The following is an 8,952-nucleotide window of genomic DNA, read 5'->3' as shown; positions in this document are numbered from 1 at the left end:
CTGCGAGCTGTGTCATGTGTGCTTGCTGCTTGTACTTGTACAACTCTGGCGGGAGTCCAGGCAGTGATTTCAAATAACGGCGGCATCCACAGCAGCCGAAGAAGACGACTGAATCTGTAGCCGAAATATTGTGCATAAAAATTTAATCAACAGCCAATACCGCAGATGAGACCGTTCATCTACAGCACATTCATCTCCCAGTACGATATGTGTAATGCACCTGCCATAACACCGAATCGAGATTTAAATATATATCCCAGTTCTGTTAATGTGTGTGTGTCCATTTTCACATTAACCTCTTTTCTACTAACTTTTCATGCTTATACTCTTCGTTATGCTGATTAAACATCGTGCGCGTTACTGTTTGTAAGGTGATTCTAAAAGGACCGTACAACTTCACTTGCGTATATAATTTTGTTGAGATGACTCAGACATGTGGTAAAGATGCTCTTTCGTAGAAAAATACTTCAAATTTCGTTAACTTTTTGTTGTAGTACCGAACTGCGCCGGAACGACCGAAAGTTGAAAGTCAACGTGGCAGATATCACAAGACCAGAATGTCATGCATGTGAAACTCATGTAGCTACTTCCTATAAGACGATCTTGGTTCTTTGCTATGACACTGCACGTTTATCGGTCTGTCACCTCGCTTTCTTAAAGGCTGATATTTATTCTTGCACGTTTGCTTTCGTTAACCAAAAAAATTGCTCTGAGCACTACGGGACTTGACTGCTGAGGTCATCAGTCCCCTAGAACTGAGAACTAATTAAACCTAAAGAACCTAAGGACATCACACACATCCATGCCCAAGGCAGGATTCAAACCTGCGACCGTAGCGGTCGCGCGGTTCCAGACTGTAGCGCCTAGAACCGGTCGGCCACTCCGGCCGGCGCTTTCGTTAACAGATCGTGTAACAGGGCCACGAGAAACTGGATGTTCCTTAGGCGGTACTGCAAATGGACTTGGCAGGAAGGTAGCCACTGTACTTGATTGCTCGCAGCGATGATCAAGAGAAAGTATAGTCGCAAGAAGACTGGGCTCCGGACGGCCACGGGCTGCCGAGAGCAAGAACATGGCTCTGTTGAATCGTACAGCATTTGCAGCAGCAGTGACACATAGAACTGCTGGAAACCGGTTCCTTCAAGGACAACTCCGAGCCAAGGGCTCTGTGGCGTACATTCCATTGATTCCGAACCACCACCACTTGCCACATCAGAGGTGTCAGACGACAATTCACTGGACGACAGGATGTTAGACTGTTGTGCTTTTTGATGAAAACTGCTTCTGCCTCGGTGCCAGTGATGGTATCGTGTTGGTAAGAAGGCGACCAGGTGAACGCCTGCAACCAACCTGTTTGCGACCTAGACACATAGGCCATTCACGTGGACTTGTGGTCTGGGTTGCGATTTCACATGAGAGCAAGAGCACTTTCGTGGTTATCCCACGCACGCTCACTGCAAATTTTTGCATCAATTCGATGACTCAACCTGCTAGGCTGCAATTCATGAACAGCATTCTAGAGGATGTTTTCCATCAGGATAGCGCTCACCCACATACTGCTGCTGAAACACAACATGCTCTACAGAGCGTCGACAAGATGCCTTGGCCTGCTCGATCACCATATGTGTCACGAATCGAGTACATATGTGACATTATCGGACGACAGCTGTAGTGTAACCAACAAACAGCGTTACCCGTCCCATTATTCACGACCAAGGGCGACAGGCATGAAACTCTGTCCCGCAAACTGACATTCGGCTCCTTTACAACACAACACATGCACGTTTGGCGGTATGCGTTCAAATTTCTGGCGGTGCAACGGTTATTAGTGTGTCGGTGTTTCACATCTGCAGTGAGGTGAAGCGGTCTTCTATTAACCTGTGACCTTGCAATGTTATTCTCTTAAATATGTTACCTAGAGAAAAGTGTTCCCAGAATTTCATTACTATGAATTAATAGTTTTTTGGCGTTGTGATTTTTCATCTGTTAGTTCATTAAACATCTACAACAGGGCTGGCTGGGGAAGAAGGTCCGAAAAGTGTTCCAAGGTATAACACACTCCCCTGCTAATACATTTCTCCTGTTGCTTTTTACATCGACGATATGAATTGTGTAGGAATACGTATTATACCACATATCTTCCAGATGAGAAGATATTTTTACATGGTTTCATAGAGGTGGGGCAACGGCCTTGCCACAGTGGATACACCGGTTCCCGTGAGATCACCGAAGTTAAGCGCTGTCGGGCGTGCCCAGCACTTGGATGGGTGACCATCCAGCCGACATGCGCTGTTGCCATTTTTCGGGGTGCACTCGACCTCGTTATCTCAATTGAGGAGCTACTCGACCGAATAGTAGCGGCTCCGGTCAAAGAAAACCATCATAACGACCGGGGGAGCGGTGTGCTGACCACACGCCCCTCCTATTCGCATCCTCAACTGAGGATGACATGGCGGCCGGGTGGTCCCGATGGGCCACTTGTGGACCGAAGACGGAGTGCTTTCATAGAGGTGAGTAAGGGAGTGCCATTTCTAAATTAATGGAGAATGTCGATAGAACTGTTCGAGAGCAATAGGTGAGAACCATACAGGGTGAAAAGTATTTAAACCGACAAACTCTGGGAGATTGTAGGGGACATCAAAACAAATATTTTTCCGTAATGTCATTTTTTCCTATGAGGAGTATTTAAACCGGTAGAGGAAGATTTCTCTGGCGGCAATTTAATTAAACCAACAAACTCTTTTCCATTTTTTTTATGACCAAGAGACAACACATTAACACAACCCTATTTCAATTACAGTAGTTTTCCAAAAATACCTTCATTGACACGTAAACAAATGTTATGCCGTCGGATCATGTTCTGTCTAACACGGGCAAAAACCCCAGGAGTATCTTGAATTGTTTCTGCTGCTGCTACTATCCAGGCAACGAGATCCTCTTCTGTTGCAAGAGGAGTTGCGTAAACAAGGTTGCGCATCTTTCCCCACACAAAATAGTCCAGAGGGGACGTATCTGTGGATCTAGCAGGCCACGGTAGAGGACCACCTCTGCCAATCCACATTTCTGGGAAACGTCGGTCCAGGAAACGACGCATACGACGACTGAAATGTGCCGCCGCCCCTTCATGTTGGAACCACATGTGTTGTCTTGTAGGGAGCGGGACGTTTCCAGCAATTCGGGCAAGCTCTGGCGAGAAAATTGTAATAGTGCCTGCCATTTAATGGCCTAGGTAGCAGATATGGCCCCATTAAACATCCCCAACAACACCGACCCACACATTAACGAAGAACCGCACTTTATGCGCGCTATTAACTGTGGCGTGTGGGTTATCCTCACTCCAAACATGGGAACTGCGCATGTTGAAGACTCCATCAGACCCGAACGTTGCTTCATCGGTAAACAACACAGATGATGGAAATGTAGGATGCATTTCACACTGTTCCAGGTACCACTGCGAAAACTTTGCTCTGGCTGGATAATCAGCTCGTTCCAGGTTGTGGACACGCTGTAAATGAATTAAACGTAACAATTGCTTTCGAACGACTGTTTTTACATTCGTCTGATTCGTCCCCATGTTACGTGCAATTGGACGAGTGACGATTGAAGGATCCGGCTCCACATGCTGTAAGACAGCTTCCTCAAGTTGCAGCGTTCTTACCGTGCGACGGCGTCCCTGTCCAGGTAATGTGCTAAATGCCCCGATCTCACGCAGACGTTGGTACACAGCAGCAAAGGTCGTATGATGCGCGATACGGCGATTAGGATATTGTTGTTCATAAACCCGCTGTGCAGCTCATCCGTTGACCGGCCGAAGTGGCCGAGAGGTTCTAGGCGCTACAGCCTGGATGCTAACTATAGCAGGCCACGGTGGCTGAGCGGTTCAAGGCGTTTAAGTCGGGAACCGCGCGACTGCTACGGACGCAGGTTAGAATTCTGCCTCGGGCATGGGTGTGTGTGATGTCCTTAGGTTAGTTAGGTTTAACTAGTTCTAAGTTTTAGGGGACTGATGACCTCATAAGTTAAGTCCATAGTGCTCAGAGCCATTTGAACCAAGCTCGTCCGTTGTGGTGCGCTACGTAGTACGCACCAACCATATTAGTGTATTCACTCCAGGTGTATCGCTCCATTAGTAAACAGAGTCAATGCACTACTACACTGGTGGAAAGCAGCTGCCTACAACTGAAGAGCGTAATACGGCCTCCACCGGTTTCAATACTACTCATAGGAAAAAATGACATTAGAGAATCGTAATGCGGCCTTCACCGGTTTAAATACTCCTCAAAGGAAAAAATGACATGATGGAAAAATATTTGTTTTGAAGTCCCCTACAACCTCCCAGAGTTTGTCGGTTTAAATACTTTTCACCACGTATAACACACGGAGCAGTCACAAAGTTTTAATCATAACCTCAAAAAATGAAATTCTCTAACTGCTTTTTTTCTGTTTTGAACGTGTATACCTGCACTCTTGTTACACACTGAAATTATTGTTGTACACAATTGTAGCACGTTGTTAGGGGACCCGAATCAAAACAATAGGCTGTGCCAGTTTCCTTTGGCCCTTCTAGGGATGAGCCGTAGTACCGTGTAAGGAAGATTCCAGTGTCTACGGGGACTACACGTATCTGCAACAAATGAAGTATTAATTACGCCATTTTCTTTTAACGATGTGATAAGTAAAACTTCATGATTGCACACTCCTATTGGCCCCATCCTGGTTTCAATAAAGTATGGCAATACAGAGACTAACCAGCAAATGGTGAAGTGTATTACCTCAAGAAATTATGCCACAAGCGTTTATCGTTTCTAAAAGACAAAACTAATAATAACCATTCTGAATCAAGTTTTTTGTGCTTATGGTCGAAATAGGTTCCATTTAAATGTTTTGTTCTCACCAGGACTACGAACCTCAACGCTCATCTACACTTTGTAGACACTGTAAGTCTCATCCTTGAGGATTTGTTGATGAGGCTTGAAGGGAATCTGATGGATTAATAACTATTTAATTATTAAAAACGTTATGTTGCTGCGCCTTCTTCAATTACGCTTTGTTCGTGTCGTTTGGATAGCATTTGACTGCATCTGAAATGGAAAATATGAAGTAGACGAGTTTCTATCTTCGTTCTAAATGAAGTCTTATAAACGGAATAGTGATAGTATGAAGAATTGCAGACTATCAGAGCAGCAAACGTATTGTAGTAGACCAGCGTCTTCCTCGTTAAAAATGAGTATCCTGCTGGGTGTTTTCCTGCTGAACGTTTTTTTATACCGTCTGCTAGGTGTGGTCATCAAGCTGCTGCGGGAGATAAGACGCTTTTTCTTCGCATGCACAACCTACAGCTCCAGCTCATTTAACTGAAACTGGGTCGCGCGTAGATCTGAATTCCCGTTGCAAATGTCCCGAAACTTCGTATTCTCTGCAGGCGCAAAAAATATTACGCCGCCTCTTCTCTGCGGGATAAAGGATGGCCCGGTTGGCACAAGGTTGCTCTAAATGGCGACACTTCGTTTCCGGTGCTCCGCCGTTCGAGATATTCAAGGGTACGAGCCGCGTGAAATATACACTTTCTGGTCTCGCCAAGAGTTCAGACGGATGAGCTGAGCCTTCATCATACGTCATGGAGGAGCGATAACGCGAACACTGCTGCGGTCGTAAATAACCGCAACATTTATCACGCTCGTCCCACACGAGTGCCCTCCTCGCCAAAGGGCGAATAAACACTCCCGCATTGCATTCAGGGGCTGCCTTTTCAGGGGTCCTCCGCCATGACAGACTGATGATCTACTCACTGAAACCATTCTGAACTCACTATCCACCCGAGGTAATTCAGGACAGCTTGAGATGTTGCTTGTCTTCCTGTCGTCATAATCAGCATTAGGCAATATTATTTCAGAAATTGTGTGTGAGAAGTACTGGCTCACATGGAAAAACAGCAGAACTATCAGAGTTCAAACACTATCGCAGAGTTTCTTGTACAATTTTCATCTTACGACAGAACAAACTTAGCATACATTAACACATGCTTTAGAAGCTCTAACAGCAGCCGCGATAGTAGTTTAAATTATGCGAAATCATTTGCAACTATTACGCAAACAATTGTTATTTTGAATGGCTTAACATGTTTCGGCACATTTGTGCCATCATCAGCGGGTGTTGTTGTACAGCTATCAAGAAAATTGCTCACTAAATGTGGCAAAGAGTGCAAAAATGTGTCTGGGCGATACTAAGAAAAGCGTCAAAAAACTGGTAAACCTGCCTAATATCGTGTAGGGCCTTTGCGAGCAATGTCGTGCAGTCACCAAGGGTACACGAGCGAGCATTCGGATCCGAAAGCCCATATCGATGAAGTTTGGTTGAATGGTTCGCACTGTGACACTAGTAGATGGCCAAGCATTGAAATATGCAGCAATTTACGGAAGGGTTACACTTCCGTCACGTTGAATGATTCTCTTCAGTCGTCGTTGGTGCCGTTCTGCATAATTTTTTTTCGCCCACAGCGATATCGGAGATTTCATGTTGTGCCGAATTCTCGATATTCTCGGTACGGAATGGGTATAAGGGAGAATCCTCACATCATCGCTACCTCGGAGATGCTGTGTCCCATCGCTCGTGCAGCGGCTGGAACACAACGTTCAAACTTACTTAAATCTTGATACCGTGCCATTGTAGCAGCAGTAACCGATCTAACAACAGCGCCAGACACTCGTTGCCTTATACAGGTGTTGCCGACCGCAGCACTGAAGTCTGACTGTTTACATATCTCTATATTTGAATACGCCTGCCTACACCAGTTTTTTTGGCGCTTCAGTGTAAATAATTGTTTTCACATAAGGCGGGTCTGAATTCGAATAAGCTATCGTACATTGTAGTCAAACATGAAAAATGTGACGCTACAAGTGTTACATTAAAATTTCTTAATAAAATCGGGCTCTGCTTCTCACCGTCTAGGGGCAGATTTATTATCGTACAGCGTGTTACCTTAATTTACAATAAAACTGTAGGATGCACACTAAAAATGGTCAGAATTCCACCAGCTGCTAGGCGGATACGTTCTAAATTACTTACGGAACTACAAGCAATTTAAATTTTAACAAATCATAATTATTGCCCAATGAACACGGGTAATACTCTCTCATGATCAACACAAACTACCGTGCGGCAAATAAATGATGCGACTTGAACCCCCAGAGGAGGGCACCAACGCATCTTAAATTCATAATTGAATAAATTAGCTGGCAAAACATCATACTGTCTTCACAGTTACAAATTACGATAAAATATCCTCACTCTTCGTTTTGCATGTTGATTAGATTTGGAATTTAACGTTTCCACTAACTGCTGTTACTCACAACAAAAATTGTCAGAGTCCGAGTAATTCTCAGCTTTGCGACTGTAGAAAACTGCACAAAATTCTTCAGAATCTACACGGAACCTGAAATATTTTCGCGGTAGGGCCACATACCGACTGCCAGACATCAAAAACCACAAAGACCGAACACGAGGCTGCGACAGCCAGATATCCACGAGGCTGCGACGGACAAACCGACCACAAGGAACCTGGCGACGAAAGTTTTAAAGCCTCGGTGCCCTCCCTCCAAAAACTTTCTTTCCCTCTCAGCGTCTCCCATCCGCAAAATGTTCATCCAATGACGTGACACGATTGTTACAAGCTCGTGTGCTCCTTGACCAAGGAGCACGCATACCCCCAATAATCTTACGAGACCAGTTAAAAGCGATGGTTTTCCACTGAAGCAGGCCTGAAAATGACGTAGTGTATCATCGAAACTATTAGAATTAAAAATAAAACCTAAATAACGGTGATTGGAATTGTTTTATTGGATATTGTGGAGGTGGTTCGATGAAGCCTCTGCCATGACTTTAGTGTAATGTGCAGAGTAACCATGTAGATGTAGATGTCGGTGCCGAAGAAGAGGCCTGGAAGCAAACAATTAGCCGTACTACTTCGATGTTCTGTTGGACGACGTGCTGGTCACGGATCTACCGCCTCAGTTTGGTTCTCAAGCCACAGGCTGCAACCTCTAGGTTGCCGACATGGGTGACATTATACGGAAATAAAAGTAAAATCGTTCAGATAAATAAGAGACGACAAAAGATTCGCCACCGACGTCAGTATGAATTATTTTTGTCCGCCCCCCCCCCCCCCCCTTGGCATCATTGTACTCTAAATGTAAACTTTTCCTTATATTCCAATGTAATTGGGCTTAAATTTCACCCATGGCTTATCTTAATAAAGATAGAATATCTCATAAGCGCTTACATGCTCTCATTTTATGTACACTGGTACCTGTAAGAGGAGGTGTTCTACGTGTTGTCCCCGCATTTGAATGCAATAATTACACTTATCTCTACAAAGTGTTACGCATTCTTTCCTTTTCATATTTTCTCTGAAATCGTGATACGACAGCAAAAGTCGTGGCGCCGTTTCTTCAAACGCATCAACGGGGGAGTGGAACACATTATTTTTGAAATTGTCGCGTCCCAAACGTAAGTATTGTTAGGATTTGAGCGACAGGGACTCGCTATGAGTGAATTAGCCAATTGACGTATGTGAGAGAGTGTCTTGGCCAAGTTATTCCTCCTTATGAAATAGGCTAAGGCTGAGAGTTAGTTTGAAATGATGTCAACGAGAAGTTCGCAGTTCCTAGTTAATTTCCTGTTTCTCTTCTGCTACTCTTACTGGATGCGCTACGTACACAAAAATATACCGTCTTTATACAGAGATGGTGATTTCATGGAAATGTTCCGTCTATAATCCATATCACTGTTAACTGGTACCGCACCAATTCTATGAGAAACAAAGTTCCTCAATACTAGCCCTTTTAGAGCTTTCAGCATCACTGCCTCTCCTCTATTTCTCTCGTTCTCTCTTAACTCTTCATAGCCTCCCTAGTTTTGTTCTGCCTTGCCCTTTCATCCCGTCTGTCTCTGACA

General features: G+C 44.6%; 1 pseudogene; it reads left to right on the top strand.

Moving 5' to 3' along the window:
* The first annotated feature begins 2,181 nt into the window (after positions 1-2,181).
* Positions 2,182-2,298, top strand: LOC126337268 (5S ribosomal RNA; annotated as a pseudogene).
* The last annotated feature ends 6,654 nt before the right edge of the window (positions 2,299-8,952 follow it).

Source organism: Schistocerca gregaria, chromosome 2 (genome assembly GCF_023897955.1).
Source record: "Schistocerca gregaria isolate iqSchGreg1 chromosome 2, iqSchGreg1.2, whole genome shotgun sequence".
Classification (NCBI taxonomy): domain Eukaryota; kingdom Metazoa; phylum Arthropoda; class Insecta; order Orthoptera; family Acrididae; genus Schistocerca; species Schistocerca gregaria.
The sequence above is the reverse complement of the archived record's forward strand: the minus strand, read 5'-3'. Positions and strand labels throughout refer to the sequence as shown.